Raw genomic sequence first — 18,703 nt, forward strand, 5'->3', positions numbered from 1 at the left:
CGTCCACTAGTGCTTTGACCCACTCGTATATCATAATGCCAATTATTCGGTTAAATGGGACGTTAGCAAGCAAATTATTTATTGTTCTGGGTGAAGTTGCGGGAACTCTACGGCCCACAATTAGGCCCTGTGTGGACGAACTTACAAATGCATTAGGGAATGTGTACGTCACTGCCAGCAAGAGTGGTAAAATCGGATTGCAGGAACTGCGACTTTGGTATGAACATTGCTTTTGGCCCATAGCTCGTAACAATAACTTGCTTCTGCTGGACTCCTGGTCTGCGTATAAAGATCACGATATTCTGGATCAAACTGTCCCTCCTGTAAAGTATGTAACATTCAAATTCATTCCACCTGGAACCACTGGACAAATTCAGCCATTGGACGTTTGTCTTTTTCGAGGACACCATTTGCAGTTACGCTCTTTGGGATGCTCGTTTGCAGGAACAACTCCATGAACGACTGTTTCGGATTGGACTGCATGCACTAATCTTTCATCAGTTCTGTTCACTACAATATACCAATATGATTCTGTACGCATTTCATAGAATTGGCTACCAATGTGCTCCCCTGAATGCTTTATAGCCTTTGATCACACTCTATCACCATTGTGGCGTTTCGTTTTTTATTCGTTTCTCGTGGTCCAAGGTTTTAGTGTGTTTGCACCATTTCTTCAACCTGACAGATGCACATTTTGTGACTTGCAACACGTATGTTTCATAAGTGTTTGTATTTTGCATCACCAATGGGACCTTGCTTTACATCCATGTCACCTATTTGAGGTAAGTACGTCACTAGTGGTTCACTGTTATTTTTCTCTCTTACTAGTGTTTTAATTTTCAATAAATATATATATATATATATATATATATATATATATATATAAATATATATATATATACTTTGACTGTCTTAAAGTGACTACGTTCTTTATTGTGGCCTAAAGGTATTTTTATATTTTGACCCGCATGTAGCACTTTCGGTGCTTATGCCCCTGTCGTTGTTCAGCTTTTTCCATGAAATATGTATTCCTTATCTTTGCCCTGTCTATTCATTTCTAAAGATTCACATTCCTTCCACCTCTATCGTGTCCATCGCATTGCACCGAAATTACATCACATGCGCCTGTCTTTGATAAAGCCCTCCTGGTTCCCCCTGTGGTGGCCATTAGCAGTTAATATTTTGTATACGATTATTTAATGGGAAGGGGCTTTTAATGGCATCAGCGATTTCTTTCTTTCCCGAACTCACACTCAGAGGGGTTCCTTGTTAGACTTATACGTTATTGCAACAGTTTTACACAACTTTATTCTGCTCACTTAGAACTATAGTCATACATACTATGTATACAAATAAAACAAACTGAAAGTATGCAAAACTTCTTCTTTTTATATACTTTAAAACTTTTTATTACAGCATAAGTTCATACACGTAATTATTAAGTTAGCAACGATATAAATACAAGTTAGGATAGACTTTGTGCATAAGTTGCTCTAATACACAACACAAACGTACGCAGACAGAAGTTCTGGGAATGTGGATCCCAAGAAATCCTTAATTTTCTGTAAATTTTCTCTAATTTTGGAAATCAATTTAAAATTTTTAATATAAGTTATAATGATATTAAATTCGGACCCCTCACAGGCTTGGGATCCTTCTCACTATAAATGTCTGCGTGTGTACCTGACATACAGTTTTCATTATTAGCAAAAAATTGAATTTAAGAAACCCAATGAAATATTACAAAATACATAGAGATAATATTTACAATCACTTCATGCAATATTTGAAATACTAGTTGCAAATTTATCTTCAAAGGAGGAGAAGTAGAAAATTAATGGTTTAATTTGTTCTGTGTTTAAGTTTTACACTTCCTCCATTTGATGATAACTTCAAACATTAGGTGCCACAAATGTTGAAAGAGAGCTAATAAATATATTCCTCTTCAAAAGTTACCACAAACTGTATTATCATTCAATGTACTTGTTAATATTGGTATACAAAATCGTTGAGTATTTAAGAGGAAGAATTTTTTGCTTTGACCTTAAACTTAATCTTGTGTCTCTTACACCTAAAACATATCTCAGTCACAAAAACGAGAATTGCAAGGCCTAATCCAAATGCTAGTATAAGCAAGGCACCAGTTAAACTATCGAGAGAAATAGCGAAAGGCGATTTATCTTTATCCGAACTGAGTATCCTCCCATCAAACTTAAGAGAATCGTACTTTGCGTCGTTTAGCCACTTAGATGTAAGTCCAGCTTCATAACACCTTTTAATAATACGCTTCCAAGCCAATCTAAAAAGCGAGTCTCGACGTAAACAAAACACCGTAGGTAATGCATGCATCGTTTCACTAGCAGCACGAAATAGCGGTTTACCGTTCGAATCACTATAACGGTGTCTAAAATAATCGAGATACATGCCATAATTGACATGCGAAAAGTTCCTGTACTTAGTGGTCATTTCCAGTCGTCTTGAAATATCTTCCACTATAATCCATTTTCTGAATATTGTTTTTGAAATCCTATCATTTAACACGGAGTAATCATAACGCCCACCCATAGAGCCACCGAACTTCATACCCGATTCAATCAAATCTTCTACATTATTGATACCGGGATACGCTTTCGGGTAAGTAACAAAACGAAAAAGCGAAGCTTGATATCCTGTGTTTATGATCAAACTTACTAAAACCCATGTTAAAAATATAATTCTTAATGAGGCTTTAGGCGGAAGGGGAGCAATAGACAAATTTAACAAAATTGAAAAGGAATAAAGGAATAGATATTTGTTGGCAGTATTTTTCATTGACTTAGTTGGAATTAAACTGACTTTCAACATAGCTACAACAATCAAGTACGAGCAAACAATGAGTATCCAAGGGTGAAGTCTGAATGGGAAGATTATACTCATCCATCTTGGATATTCACGGGGAAGAGGAAAAATCCAAACAAAATTAAAAAAATCTTCAGAAAGAATGAAATCAAGTATAATATTGAAATTATCTAGATATAAGTCCATTGCAAGTGCATCATAATAACCTTTGAATATGTGACTTAAGTTACCAGAAACACTGAAATTGGAGTGCACCATGCCTAATATAGGAGCACTTTTATATGCGTGTGTTATAAGTGTGTAATTCATAATGCCAGCAGCAACTGTGAAATACTTTCCATGTGAACCAGCAAAAGTCCAAGTTCCATTTTCGGTCTTTGTAAAATAGGTATATGGTGGGAAAATGTTAGTGAGTGTGTATATTTTACATCTGTACATGTTCTTTACTTTAGAGGAAAACAAATTATTTCGGTACTGGAATTCATTCCCATTCCAAATATCTAGCAAAACTGGTTGTCCAACTCCTCTACAATGATGAGGAGAAAACGGAAAATACGAGTATACAGAAACAAAACTATGTTCAGACAATTGCGAATTTCGCGTTTCTTGGGTGTTACTACACAAAACAACAGTATTAACCAAATAATGGTGAAACAAATAATTTAAGATATCCTTAAGATGGTTGTTGCATTCAGTATTCACTAACACTATCAAAGCATGTTGTGGTGGATTTAGAAACCTGAACCAAGCAAATTTCCACATTGAATTAGTAATATACGTAGAACTCCTAACAACAAAAATGTAGTCTGTAGCTTCTCGTCCCTTCAAGGACAATAAGAAGAGGTCTGTAACAAGTTTCTGTGGCGAATACTTCGAATGAATAATTATAACTGGTGTCGCTATAACTTCAGTCAGCGATGAAACTTCATTTTCTGTTCCATCCTCTTTGAAAATAACTATGGTCTTCGATTTAGTGAAATACTTTCTTATAATGTCTTCTGCACATTTTATGAGATTCAAATATCCATTCCTGATGTCAGTTAATGATGCACTTTCATATGTATGTAGAAGAAGATAAATCATAATTAACTTTGTCATGCAGTACTTAGAAGACATAATCCTGGAAATGAAAAGCAATGCTTAATTAGTTTATTTCGTTAATAAATTATTATACTGTTTAATATATTTCAATAATAGTATATTTATTTTATTATTCCCTTAATTATGTCCGAACAGCAAGTAAATATGTTTTATAAATGAATCTGAAACAATTAAATTTTACTTTCTGAAGGTTCGTATTAATGATTGTGTCTTATAAAAAACACAAATTCATTAAACTTACAATATTCATTTTATAGATGAAGGTCAACCTTTCCACTGTTCCTGTTGGGTTGCGATAAGTCATTTGTACATTGTCATGAGACTGAACGTTTACCCTCCAGCTAATTGACAAGAATAACGAATTATCTTTAATGTGGGGTATCTCCTTGACGTAATAATGTATTTTTATCTCTCAATCCTTTAAACAAATAAAATAATATATAATTATGTAGTTATGTATCAAATAGAAAAGGAATTCATGGAGGTATAAAACAATATCTTGTTGCAATTGTACAGCGTGTATCAAAAAGATTCATCCACTTTGGCAAGTCTGTATTTCTGAAACTAATAAACAGAAACAAATAGTTTTTGTTTTGCGTGACAGTGAAACTCAAAAAGTTTTTATTGCACTTGTTCATAGGTGTTCAATGTGCCCCCCGTGAGATACACGGCATATGTCCATGCGGTATTCAAATTCGTCCCAAACTGCAGCTAGCATGTCTTCAGTTACAGCTTCCACAGCTGCCGTTATGCGATGTCCGAGTTCATTCAATGTGCTTGGTAAGGGAGGCACATAAACGGAGTATTTTATAAACCCCCACAAGAAATAATCACATACAGTAAGGTCAGGTGACCTTGGGGGCCAGTAATGTAACGCTGCATCATTTGGTCCAGTGCGACCGATCCATCGTAGTGGAATCGTTCGATTTAAAAATCCCCGCACTTTTCCATGCCACTGTGGCGGTGCACCATCCCGTTGGTAGATGAAATCATTCGAATCAGTCTCCAACTGTGGGAAAAGATAGTACTCAAGCATATCAAGGTAGGTTATCTCCGTCATAGTGTTCTCGGCAAAGAAAAATGGACCGTACACCTTTCTTCGGGAAACTGCACAAAACACATTAACTTTTGGTGAGTCCCTCTCATGTTGTACAACTTCATGTGGGTGTTCCGTTCCCCATATACGCACATTATGGCGGTTCACATTTCCATTCAAATAGCATGTTGTCTCGTCACTAAACACTAAGCGTTGAACAAAACTGTCGTCCTCTGCAATCTTTGCCAAGAATGAAATTACAAAACTCCATACGTCGTTCTTTGTCACCTTCACAAAGAGTTTGCAGTAGCTGAATTCTGTATGGTTTAATGTGTAAACGACGACGCAACACACGCCAGACGGACATCGAGGGCATGTTGAGGCACGCTGGCAGAATACTAACTACACAGAGTCTAGACGTAATTCTTTATTTTCTTGTTTGGAAATAGATACATGTTGTTAGTTTTAGAATAAGATTTTGTTTAGCAACAACAGTAATCTTCCGCAAATAAAGTATACAATTGCACTTGCAATAGTTCTTTTTCCTACCATCATGGACAAAAATATGTTCCCATCGCCGCTGTACAGTAACCTACCGTGATATATTAAATTAAAGGTAAATTCATAAGAATCCATAATAGTTTTTGCAATTTGTCTAGAAAACCGAAGAGTAGATCTAATGTTATTAAGATTCAGGCACGTAGCGTCAGTGCAATGTCATCTCTGGAAAGATTTGGATTCCTAATTTCTCGATTTGTTGCCTTGTACGTTAAGCTCAATACAGCATTGTTTCGTTTTAAGAAGGGTCGCAAGAAGTTTTCCTTTTATTTGTGAAAATTATATTTTGATGCAAAAACATATGTTGTGAAGTACTATTCAGAATATGAAAATTGGAACAGTTTCTGAATGAGATGAAAAGTAAGTAGTTACTCAGATCCCTGTCCTGCTATACAGTCTTACGTGCGGAAATTTTATCCACACTTTATTTAAAAAAATCTTGGAGTGTATTGCCTGAGGAGTATGCAACCCGAAATAAGGCTTTAATTTTTTTCTAGCGCCTCTGGTGGAAAGTTGTTAATTACGTACCTACGACGGTGCTTGAAGAGGATGACTTAGCCATTCGATTGCTACTGTGCAAGTGGACACTATCTGTTCTGCTATAGTCAACTCCGCATAATGTTATTGTATATCACGCGTTTCAGAATTAGTGAATTTTACAGTCTAATCCTGAAAAAGAAATCTATATTCAGATATTTTCTAAAGTATTGGTATCTAATTTCCGAAAAGTGTTATTTCGGTTTGGCGATATTGTGTGGATGAATATTTCTGTAGTGTGACACCAACTTAATTAAATCGGGAGTGAATGGAATTATATACCACTTTTGTAAATGGGTGAGTTGTTATACTAATTTGTTATATTCTCTGATTTAAGGTGTTACATTAGTTAGGAGTAAATATACTTTATATCTATTTAAATTATTGAACAGCGTGTTATTAGAACAATTTTGAATATGATTTTTTAAAAAAGAAAATTAATGCTATGGAATTGTTGTAGGGTAGATGTTGCTACTCTGTTAAACTCCTTAAATATATAAAAACAGTTTTTTCTAGTATAAAAATATATATATCAGGATATAAATTTACATATGTAGAAACTACTATTATTATTCAAATCCATTGAAAGTATATATTGCTTGACTGAATTATTGTTATAAAGTTTTCAATTCACATATATAAGCTTTTATTTCATTACCCTAATAGCATCTTTTTGATTATTTATATCATGTTTTTTTGTTTTGCTAAGCTGAAATCCGCAGAAATCCTATAGATGAAAATTATTATAGAAAATTTAGTTAAGATTTGCACTAGGAGGATCTCGCCTAATTTCCCTCATTTAACAATTATTACTGTAGGGCATGTTTCCCTTTATAGATATTTGTCCTGGTTATTAACGGCCGGTGGTCCACTACGGAGCCGTACCTAAGGCACGTTACAACAGTCAGCAGAGGTGCTTGGTTAGGATGCAAAGAGAGTGAGTCAGTCAAAATCTGTCACGGGGTAGGGCATTGCGTCGGGAGTAGTGGTAGAGCGTTTCTATCTCAACTTTGCCCCTTCTTGTGCTACTGTCGATGTGTGTTTTCCTGTACCTCCCTCGAAAGAGGAGGAATAAGTTGCTGTGACCGACATCTTTCAATTGTTGAGTGCAGAAGCGTTGCCACAATGAATTATTTCACGGACTTCGGTGTGCTGAGTCTTACTAGCCACTCTAGGTAGCCTACGATCTTCACTCGTCAAGACCAAGCGACTGAATGACAAATTGGTAACACAGCTGAGGTCATTCACTTCTTTTCCCTAAGCAAAGGGAGGGTTTCATCCTCCAGAGGGCGGCGGGGGTGGGGCCGAAGTATAGTTCACATAGTTTCCGAGGGCACAAGTGGAATAGACAGGCTCTGGCTCTGTGTTACCTTTCTATGGAAACAATTTAGCCCTTTCTGCTCATGCGTACATTTTCATATGATACAGTTATTGAGAAAGAAACTTACATTACTCTAGCTTGATCGCCACCAATTGATATTCTCCTACCGACAGTGCCACTATATTCATAAATTTTCATTACAATTTAGTTTGAAAGTGAGATATTTACGATAGACGTAAAAAAAAAAGGTAAATTTTGATTTATTAAACTTTAAGCATCGAGCTTCACTTTGTAACATTCGTGGTCGCTCGGGGTATTCACAACATCCCCATATAAATTACATGTTAGTCTCTTATGCAAACTATTATTGAAAAACTGGAATTAAAGATATGATATACAAAATGTAATTGCTTTGTAATACACCACCATTACGTAGAATGTCAATGTGTATCTGAATAAAAGTAGTGGGCCAAAAATACTATTTATTATTTAATGTGGGTCGCGGTAAGAATAAGTTTGAGAACCACTGCACTACAGCAATATGTATTAGTTACTGCGTAGATCGTTTTTTTAGAATATCACCCAACGTCCTACTTACTGGGACATTCATCCTCAGAGGTGATGGAAAAACATCAAGATATTATAAATATATATCTGAATGGGCTACCTCGGATCCTACATGAAATATATCATACGGATACATCCCTGGGGTATTCACATTAGTAATTCACTAGGAATGCCTTCTCCGTGTGATAAGAGTATGTCACACTGAGTAAAAAGGACATGGTAGGTACAACATAACACCATTCTCCTTTATAGAAACGTGCTGCTTAGAAAGATGTCAAAACAAAAGAAAAATACTTCAATAAGAAAAAGGTAATTCTCGCCAAATTCCAACAAATAATATATTACTATACTATTAATATTGTATTCACATACAAGCCAGTCTGAATGGATGGACATCGATTACAGTATCAGAAAGACAAGTAATGATTATTCTCGTCTTTGATTCTCAACATTCGTCGGACTCGGTAGAGGTACTCGCGGATGAGAGGGTTATCAGATTATGCAAATATGTAGATGAATTCTGATCCATCATTGGTGAAGTCGCTCTCTGCTTCTCCCCGCGATAAGAATTCCTTGCCTGAGAGAGTGTTTGAATTTTGTGATAGCAAGTTCTGCAATCAGAAAGCTATTTTCCTCTATTTTCTCTAAAGCTATTTTGTTCAGATAAATTTAATATAGTTGTATATGTAATGTACAAAAATAAATATAATGAAGTAATATAAATATATACGATTATAATAACATTGACCCTCTGAGATTCATGGTAGACCACATTGTTAGAGATCTGCATCATTCTTGCTTAGTCGACTCAGATTCCACTAACAAGGGACATCAACCAAGTGCCCGGCTCCGATTTTAATTCATTATTTTTTTCTTATAGAAGGCATGTATGCATTATTTATGATGACAGAAATTTTTGTCATGATGCATGTTTTCTATTTGTTTATATAATTTTTAAGAGTTGTGATGTGGTTATTAGGGATTGGTGCTTTCAACGGGTTAGGTCGGCTCGGGCTGAAGACCGACACGACCCGTTACCCCAACCCAGTGACTCGACCCAACAACCTGACCCGAGCTGACTCGTATGAGCCAACCCGAGCTGACCGGACCTGTTTGAGAGCACTAGAAATGGTCGAGCGGAAATTTTTCTTTTTTCTCGATCACTTTGCATAGATTGACCCATATGGATCTTAGGGAATATTTGGCACTTTCGAGGTTTTGTTATTTCTTTTTATAACTGATACCAATGTCCGACGTGGGAGAAATTTATTTACTTTTTCTTGCTTTAGTTCTATGTGACGAAATTTTTCTTGAGCATCAGTGTTCTCACCTGCTCGGAAGGCAAGGGAGGGCAGTAGCAAGAGTCTCGGAAGGCAGTAGCAAGAGTCTCTTGGCGGACACAAAATGAAATCGTTTAACTACAATGATAAGGGTTGAGGAAACTGGAGAACACCCGTCATTTCTTCCAACCCTTCAACTTTCATTCCAAAGTAGGTTCTTACAGGCACGTAGCCAAGGGGGGTCCGGGGATCTGGATCCCCCTTCGAGACCAGAAATGAAAAAAATAAGAAAGGATGAAACAAAAAGAAATGAGAAAAAGAAGAATCAGTGTTAAAAATAGAAAGATAGAGCAAGCATTTGGTGCTTTTTCTTATGAGGAGATTTGTATTACTTGCAATACATGGTGGCAAATAAGCGGGATATCCTGGAAAAGTCAGGGAATTTGAAATTTCTAGAAAAGTTACGGAATTTTCATAATTTCTGCTACTAGTCAGGGAAATTTCAAGCTTTGGAAAGCATAACACTATTCTGTAATAGCATAGAATTTTTTATCATAATTTTTCATCATTCCTTCTCTGCAGTATCAAACATGTTATTTCACAAACGGTTTTCTACTGCTCCTTTAACCTGTCATTAGGAGCAGACAGTAGTTGACGGAATAATGAAAACAAAAAAGTTATATGGAAATAAAGTTATGTTAACATTTGATTCAGCAGAGAAGGGAACGTAAATATTTTAAAATATTTTGCAAGACATTATTGAATATGTACTTTTTATAATAGTGAATATATGCTTTTTATAATAGTTGAGGTCATAATGAAAGAAAAATTTTTATATTTGAATGAACAGAGGAAGGAACGTAAATATTGTGAAATCTTTTTCAATACTTTTTTCCATTCCTTTACTCGAGATTTCTTCATAGTTTCTTATTAAAATATTTACTAACATACCCTCATTTTATTATCCTAACAAACCAATATACATTGCCAGTAAAGTAGTTTAGATTGATGGAGCTCCTGAGCCTTCAGTATTTTATGTTACCCTCCCCCCTCACATTACGAAATCCTGGCTAAACGAACCAATATATGTTCCAGTAAAAAATAGTTTAGAATAATCCAGCCCCTGGTGTGATTACTACAGTACTTAATGCCACGGATCCCCATTTGCAAGTAAGAAGATACATAATATGAATTTTGTAATTGAAACTTTAAACATACAGTATGATAATTAATTATAAAGTACTAATTTTATTTAATCACTTTCAGCCCAACAAATGAAATTCAAACAATTCGTAACCTGGTCCTTGGTCATCAATACTGCGTCTTATTCTTTGTCTTGCACAGTCAAGTCTTGGTCCTGCATTCCGTAGTCTTGGTGGTTTTTCATGTTATACAAGAGCCAAGAATGCTAGCCTCATTGGTACAAATGAAGACCAAGTGTGATTTTTATTATGGTCTTTCATACTATACGGAAAGCAAGAAAATATGCTCATCGCTACTTGGTGATCACCAAAACATGGCCAACAGCAAGATTACTATGCACTTCGTCTTGTATATCCAATCTTGGTCTTGTATCGATGATCTTGGGCTTGGTGAAATGAAATGAAATATTCAGTTTAAGGTCCCTCGATTCTCCACCGAGGCTAAGGGAGATGGTGATGATGAGAAAGGAATGAAATGGTGGAATGAAGAAAGTGGAAGAACGGCGATTCTCCACCACAAAGCCCACTTAGCAGAAATTGGGATCGAACCATGGACATCACGCACCAGGGGTGAGTTCTCTACCACTGAGCCACTGCGTCCATGCTTGGGCTTGGTCTTCCACCAGTGATGAAAATTATCCGGAAAATTTTGAAACGGAAAATTTTCCGATTCATGAAAACCTACTTTACTTATTCCTACATCGTTGTTCAGCCGTGATGTCAAGTGGAAAATTTTCTTGCATATTTTTTCGGAAAATTTTCCGTTCTTAACAGATATCAGTGATCAAGTAACAGTTCCTCAGTATTCATAAAAGTGAATGAAATCATATATAGAAATGTTAAAAAGTGAAAGATCGTTTAAAGAATCTGAAAATTGTCGTGGGTCAGAAAATGTTCAGTACTATTTAGGAACAAGTGAAACAATTTTTCATAAATCGAAATATTTTCTCTTATATGGAAAAATTGAAGAACTTTTTATGATTCGGAAAATTTTCGTCATTATGAAGAAAAAAGTAAAACAACCTTTTGTGAATCGGAAAGTTTTATTGCTTTGTAGAAACAAAGGAAAGGAATTTTCATGAATCGGAAAATTTTCATCACGATGTAGAAACAAACGAAAACACCTTTCATAATCCGGATAATTCTGGATATTATGTATAGTGATGTTTGGTGCAAAATTTTCCACTATGTTTAATAGCAGATTCAGCTATAAAATTTGATTCCTGTAGAGGAAAGTTAGACAGCAACAAATTATCATTTTCCAATTAGCTTTCGGTAACCAGAAAATTTTCTAATATTTCAAGTTGGGAAGTAAAAATATACAACGTTTCACTCTCTCTCCCTCCCCCCCCCCCTCTCTCTCTCTCTGTGTGTGTGTGTGTGTGTGTAAAGTGCATACATAGAGTTCGTAGAGAACAAATATCCCATTCTAATACGTAACAAGAAATTGAAAAGAAACCTTTGTGAATTTATCAATTTCAGAAACAAAAAATTCCACTACTTTTTCACATGTAGGCCTGCCTATGTAATGAAATAACTACATAAAAGTTCGTTATGAAGATTATTTTTGTAACAGAAAATAATCTTCACAATCTTCAGAAAATGGTTTTATTGTGTTTAACACTCGTAAGTCATAATTTCAATATTGGAATTTTGTATAATCAACATTTTAGAGCAGATATTTGTATTGTAAAAATACCATTATTATGTATTAGAAATAATGATGATTCGATAGAACAAATATATATGTATGTATATATATATATATATATATATATATATATATATATATATATATATATATATGTGTGTGTGTGTGTGTGTTTTATTTTGTAAATAAAATGAAATTACTTGCTTTTAGAACACAGCGCTAATAGTGCTGCTTTTTTGTGTCTTTTATTATTTTATTGGAAGAACAACTACATAAATCAGCTTCCTTATTAGTTATATTTCAGTTTCTCTTCTGAATGCATATATGAATAAATAAATGTTTATTTCCAGAAAATGGTCAGTATTTGCTTTCATGAGTTACTTAAACTCGAATTTTGGGTAATCAAAAATTGTTATATTATATTATATCTATTTTTTATATTATATCTACTTATTTATAAATATTGCAGTATGTAAATCTACAAAAGTAGTAAAGTTATGAGAAAACCGAAATATGACGAAATATGACGAAATGTAATATTGTAAGATCAAAAGTGGATTCTGAGAGAAGAACGCATTGAAGTTTTTGGAACATTCTTGAAATGAAGAGTCGTTACATTTTCACTTCATGAAACTTTTTAACAAAATATTTATTACCAATAAATTTTACGGCTAAGCAACGATGTAGAAATAACTGAAGTATGTTTTTATGAATCGGAAAATATTCATGACTTTTAATACATTGAAATTTTAAATAATAGAATGGGATATTTGTACTCTATGAACTCAATATATGTTCTCTGCACTTTGCATACACACAGAGAGAGAGAGAGAGGAGTTGAATTGAGTTGATTTTGAGTTTAACGTCCCTTTCAGCAGCGATACTATATAAGACGGAACCAACTGATTAACGTGAGCTCCCGTTGGGAATCGAAGCTAGGTCTTCCATGCCAAAGGTGCGTCTGATAACCGCTTAGCAATGAAGGAGCTCGCAGATAAAATTTTACCTCCCAACTTGAAATATTAGAAAATTTTCTGGTTACCGAAAGCTAATTGGAAAATTATAATTTGTTGCTGACTAACTTTCCTCTACAGAAATTCAATTTTGTAGCTAACTGTGCAGTTAAATATAGTCGAAAATTTTCCACCACATCACTATACATAATATCCAAAATTGTCCGGCTTATGAAGTTTTTTCCACTTGTTTCGTGATGAAAATTTTCCTATCTATGAAAATTCCTTTCACCTGTTTCTATAGAACAATAAAATTTTCCGATTCACAAAGAGTTGCTTTACTTTTTGCTTCAAAATGATGAAAATTTTCTGACATAAAAAGTTCTTCCATTTTTCCATATAAGACAGAAAATATTTCGATTCATGAAAAATTGTTGAACTTGTTCCTGCATAGTACTGAAAATTGTCTGAGGCATGAAAATTTTCAGATTCTTTAAACGATCTTTCACTTCTTAACATTTCTGTACATGAGTTCAACCAATTTTATGATTGCTGAGGAATTGATACTTGATTACTGATATTTTTTTTAGAACGGACAATTTTCCGGAAAAATATAGTAGAAAATTTTCCGGAAAATTTTCCACCTCAAGTCACTATCTTCCACATCCAATCTTTCTTTTGGCCTTGCTTAAACAACTTCTAGTTTTGTTCTAAGTCCAGACTTCATATTGGCATATACATTAATATTACAGTCAATTGGCAAAACCAATCTTCCACAGTTAAAAATTTAAGCACAGACAAGTACGAAAATAAGCACTTACCATAAAAACACTAGCTGCAAGTGTTCAAAATAGATGTATGGTTTCTACAAAATCAACTTCAAATTGTTATTTTTAATTTGGCAGCTAGTGAAAAACAGCAGCTTTCGACTCCGGCCGAGTTTAAGCTCAATCTCAGTTAACTCAGTTGACCAAAGTGATCTGACCCAACCCGAACTGACCCGAGCTGACCCGACCCGAAAACCGACTCGAGTGACCTCACTCAACAACCTGACCCGAACTGACCCGAGTGACCTGACTTGACAACCCGACCCGAGATGACCCACCCGACCTAACCAGTTTGAGAGCACTATTGGAGATTATTTTCTCTCACTACCCTTTGTAAACGGAGTATTAATGAAAAAAGTGAAGAGCGACCATGTGGATACATATAAGGCCTAGGGGGTAGATATGACATTGATGGCAGCCATCTTGAAATCCACCATTTTGAATTAAGGACAAGTTTTTTTTTAATGGGTATAGGATAATAAGATACATAATTTTCGGCTAGAATTTAAACGAGAAAACAATGATGAAGTTAGTTTTATAGATACGCGCATTTATACTTAGTACGTGCGTAAGCCCCTTACCTCCGCGTCTAAATCGCGTATAAATCGCAATAAGTGGATAAAAGCTTCAGTAATGCATATTAGCCCTAGAGGGAAGTGGTACGGTAAGGATAACCTTGACAGCAGCCATCTTGAAATCCGCCATTTTGACTTAAACTGAAGTTTTGAGAAATGAAAACCATTGCGTGCGACACCTTATTTTAATAGCAAATTTTCCCAAAAAGCCAAGGGCAACAATTGCAAAGTGCCAGTTGGAATCTTAAAACATAGGATGGAATCTTAAAACATAGGAAAATTAGGAATGTTGCCAATTTGAAAGATCGAATAATGGACGTTTAATGCACATACTGGTTAACTATTGAACAGAAATAAGCATACCATTGGCATTTGGGAAAATTTGCTATTAAAATGAGGTGTGACATGCTTTATTTTTTATTTGCCAAAACTTCACTTTAATCCAAAATGGCTGCCGCCATGGTTACACTTACCGTAGCACCTCGTTCTAGGCCTAACATGTATTTTGAAAGCTTTAATCCACTTATTATCATTAATACGCTGGTTAGAAGCAGAGGTTAGGGACTTGCGCACACAGTAAGTATAAATAGTTAATATTCCTGTAACTTTTCCCCAAATGTTTGTATCTTAAAACTAACTTCACCATTGTTTTGCTGATTAAATTCTAGCCAGAAATTATGTTTTATATTACCCTATTCCTACATAAAGAACTTGACTTAATTCAAAATGGCTGATTTCAAGATGGCTACTGTCAAGGTCATACGTACCATACGACTTCCCCCTAGGCCTTATATGTATCCACATGCTTGTTCTTCACTTTTTCATTAACACTCCATTAACAAAGGGTGAGGAAGAACTTCTGCAGTAATGTCTAACAACCACATCACAACTCTTAAAAATTATATAAAAAATAAAAAAAAACATGCACAATGCCAAAAAAATCTGTCATCATAAAAATGCATACATACCCTGTATCAGAAAAAATCATTGAAATGAAAGCCGGACACTTGGGTGATGACCCTTGTAAGGAATCAAAACAACAATTCTGTTTCATTACAAATCTTCATTCCATCTAGCTATTACCCTACTCCGCAAGAAGTACATAATATCAATCTACTCATATTCAAAATATTAATTCATTACTATATACCGATTGCACTTTCAATTTTATTCTATGGTTTATCAACTAACATCGGTAAGATTGACTCTTTACAAAACTAAATTTTCTTCTTCAGCAGAATTCATTCATTAATTTAAATACCAAATAACATTTCTATAATAATGTATTTCGTTGTGCCCTATACACTATTCAGTTTATTTTAAATTACTATTATGAGAAAAATATTTAAGCTGAATAAACTCTTATGACATTATTCGATATGAACTTATACTAAAATTGAAATTAAAATCCAAAACAAAATTATGAAAGATTATAATAATGTTCTTCAAATATGAGAATAAACACAATTAAAAAAATACCTTTATATTAGAACACCAAATGTTCAAGTTACGGAGAATGAAGCTGCCAATATGAAATTTCTTCTCTACACTGCGATTACTGTAAAAGGAAAGAAATGATGTAACTTTGTTTCTAGAATAAAACGTATTTCCATGAAGTAAATTCATATTTGAAAGCAACTATTTATCGTATGATAGTATTCCATTAACTAAAAAGCATTCCTTTGTTTCACTAAAAGCTTAAAAAACGCTCACGTATTGATTTATTAACGTTATTATTGCGTTTATTTTTCATACTGAAGTCACATATTTAAAAAACGTTGGAAAAACACTCAATTCCCAGGCTTCTTTGTGAGCTTTCTTACCAAATTCTACGTGCAAGTTACATAATTGTTATTACGAGCATTTGATACATATTACAATGTTAAAGTTACTTTTCGTCTTTGAATTTAACATGATTCATGAAGCATACTGGTCCGACTAGAAAACTAAAATCTTGCATATATGTTTTCAATATCATAGATGACACAATCAAAAACTGTTTCAATATATTGTATACATTGTTACTCTGAAATTTCATCCTGAATTTTAATTCAACTAGCCCTGATTAAATATGTTTTACTACGTTATCTTCTAATTGACTCACTTTGTACCATATGTTAACAAGAATATGTTGAATAAAGATTTGTGTTGGCGAAGATATTCCTGATTCTGTTGTATAGAAAAATTTTATATTTTACATTTCTCCCAAGTATTTTTTCAGCAAAAAAAAAAAAAAAAAAACATTTGAACTTTATAGATAATTCCCTCTGAGGGTTACTCATTCTGTCCATTACAGGCTTCTCGATTTCGTTGTCTTCTATTTCTTGTTGCTATTGCATTTTTTGTAGTGTAATTCGCCTTCTTGCATTAACGCCTAGCAGTACTTTTACTAACCCCGAGTTCATCTGGTTTAAATTGTAATTTTAAAAGCATATCTATCAGATAATAGTAACAAGTCCTTAACATTGAATAATAGTGCTCTAACACATTAGTTTACTACATTCACTTCATATCCAATTCAGTTTGAAAATAAAACACCTGACAGTATTTCTTGGCGAAATAAATTACTGTTTCCTATTTATTTTTAGAAAAAGAATAGCAATTGGTAAAGCTAATATATGCTAATAGTAGGGTATTGTGTGAAGTACAACTGATTACTTTAACTGAACTATCCACATGTATTTTTTGTCACAAATAGATATCTTGCTTTGTAGTTCATCAATTAAATATTAAATTATAAATCATGAACAGTTCCTTATATCATTTGGAGGGATTGACGTTATGGAGTTTGGAAAGGATGATTTGCAAAGGTGAAAAATGATCACTATTCCTTTGTATATTATGTATCTTTCTCCATGTGCTTGCACTGCGCCTTTCCCATTTCTCCTGTAGCGTACCTTCTCATCTTTCTGTGTTTTCTGTCTTCAACAATAATTTGCATGCAATCATGAAAACCACATGTTCGTATTCTATACAGTGAAATTAATTATATAGATTTAATTTTTAACCACACACATACTACTTGTTGTAATGTAAAATCATACAATTGCAATAACTTTGATCATTTAAGATAGATGGTAGAGTAAATTGTTAGAAGTATTCATCACTAATGCTCTCAAACCACTCAGATTACAGTAAAGAATCAAAGCAATTATCGTATTTCATCACAAATTCTCATTCCATCTAACTATTACAGAGCGGAGCACAAATATGTATTATTCATATGCTCATAATCAAAATATCTAATTTTATTCAATCGTTTATCCATGTTGAAGTAACTACCATTGGTAATGGTGACTCTTCATAAACCTAGATTTCCTTCTCCAATAAAACTCATTCATAAATTTCAACACCTAATAGTCTTTCTATAACAATATATTTCAATGTCCGCTACACTACTCAGTTTATTTCAAATCAAAGCAAGAATCACATTTAAAGCATGTTACCACATTAAAGGGTATGAAATTACATAAAAAATTGGAGCTTAAGCACAAAATAAAGAATATAAAAAAATATTCTCCAAATATGAGAATAAATTAAATTAAAAATGTTACCTGTATATTACAACACTTACCGTTCAAGTTAAGGAGAATGAAGTTGCCAAGATGGAATTTCTGCTCTATACTGGCATTAGTGTATAAAGTAGGAAATGAAATATCTTTATTTTTAGGATAAAAAGTAGTTCCATGAAGTAAATCCATATTTATATGCAACCTTTTACGATATGGTAGTATTCCATTAGCTTAAAAGCATTTCATTGTTACACTAAAAGCTTCCGAAACAATGACAAATTAATGATTCATTCGTGTTATTGTGTTTATTTGTTATACTAAAATCACATATTTCAAAAAAGTGAAACAAATACGAAATTCTCAGGGTTTCTTGTGATGTTTTCTTTCGTAAATCTTCTACATATAAGTTAAATAATTGTTATTAAGAGTATTTGATACATATTATAATATTACACTTACTTTTCGTCTGTGAAATTAATATGTTGTATAAAGCATAATGGTCCGACTAGAAGAGATAAAACCTTACAGCTATATTTTCAGTATTGTAGATGAGATAATAAAAAATAGTTTCAAAGGATTGTCTTCACTGTTGTCTTGAAATTTCAATGTGATTCTTAATTCAATTCTAAGAAGCCCTGATTAAATATGTTGCTAGGTTATACATATCCCTACATAATTGAATCGCTTTGTGCCCTCGCGAAACACTTTAGGTGACCCTCTGTTAATCAAAATATATTGAATAAAG

This window comes from Thermobia domestica, chromosome 9, assembly GCF_964235325.1.
Source record: "Thermobia domestica chromosome 9, izTheDome1.hap1.1, whole genome shotgun sequence".
Taxonomy (NCBI): domain Eukaryota; kingdom Metazoa; phylum Arthropoda; class Insecta; order Zygentoma; family Lepismatidae; genus Thermobia; species Thermobia domestica.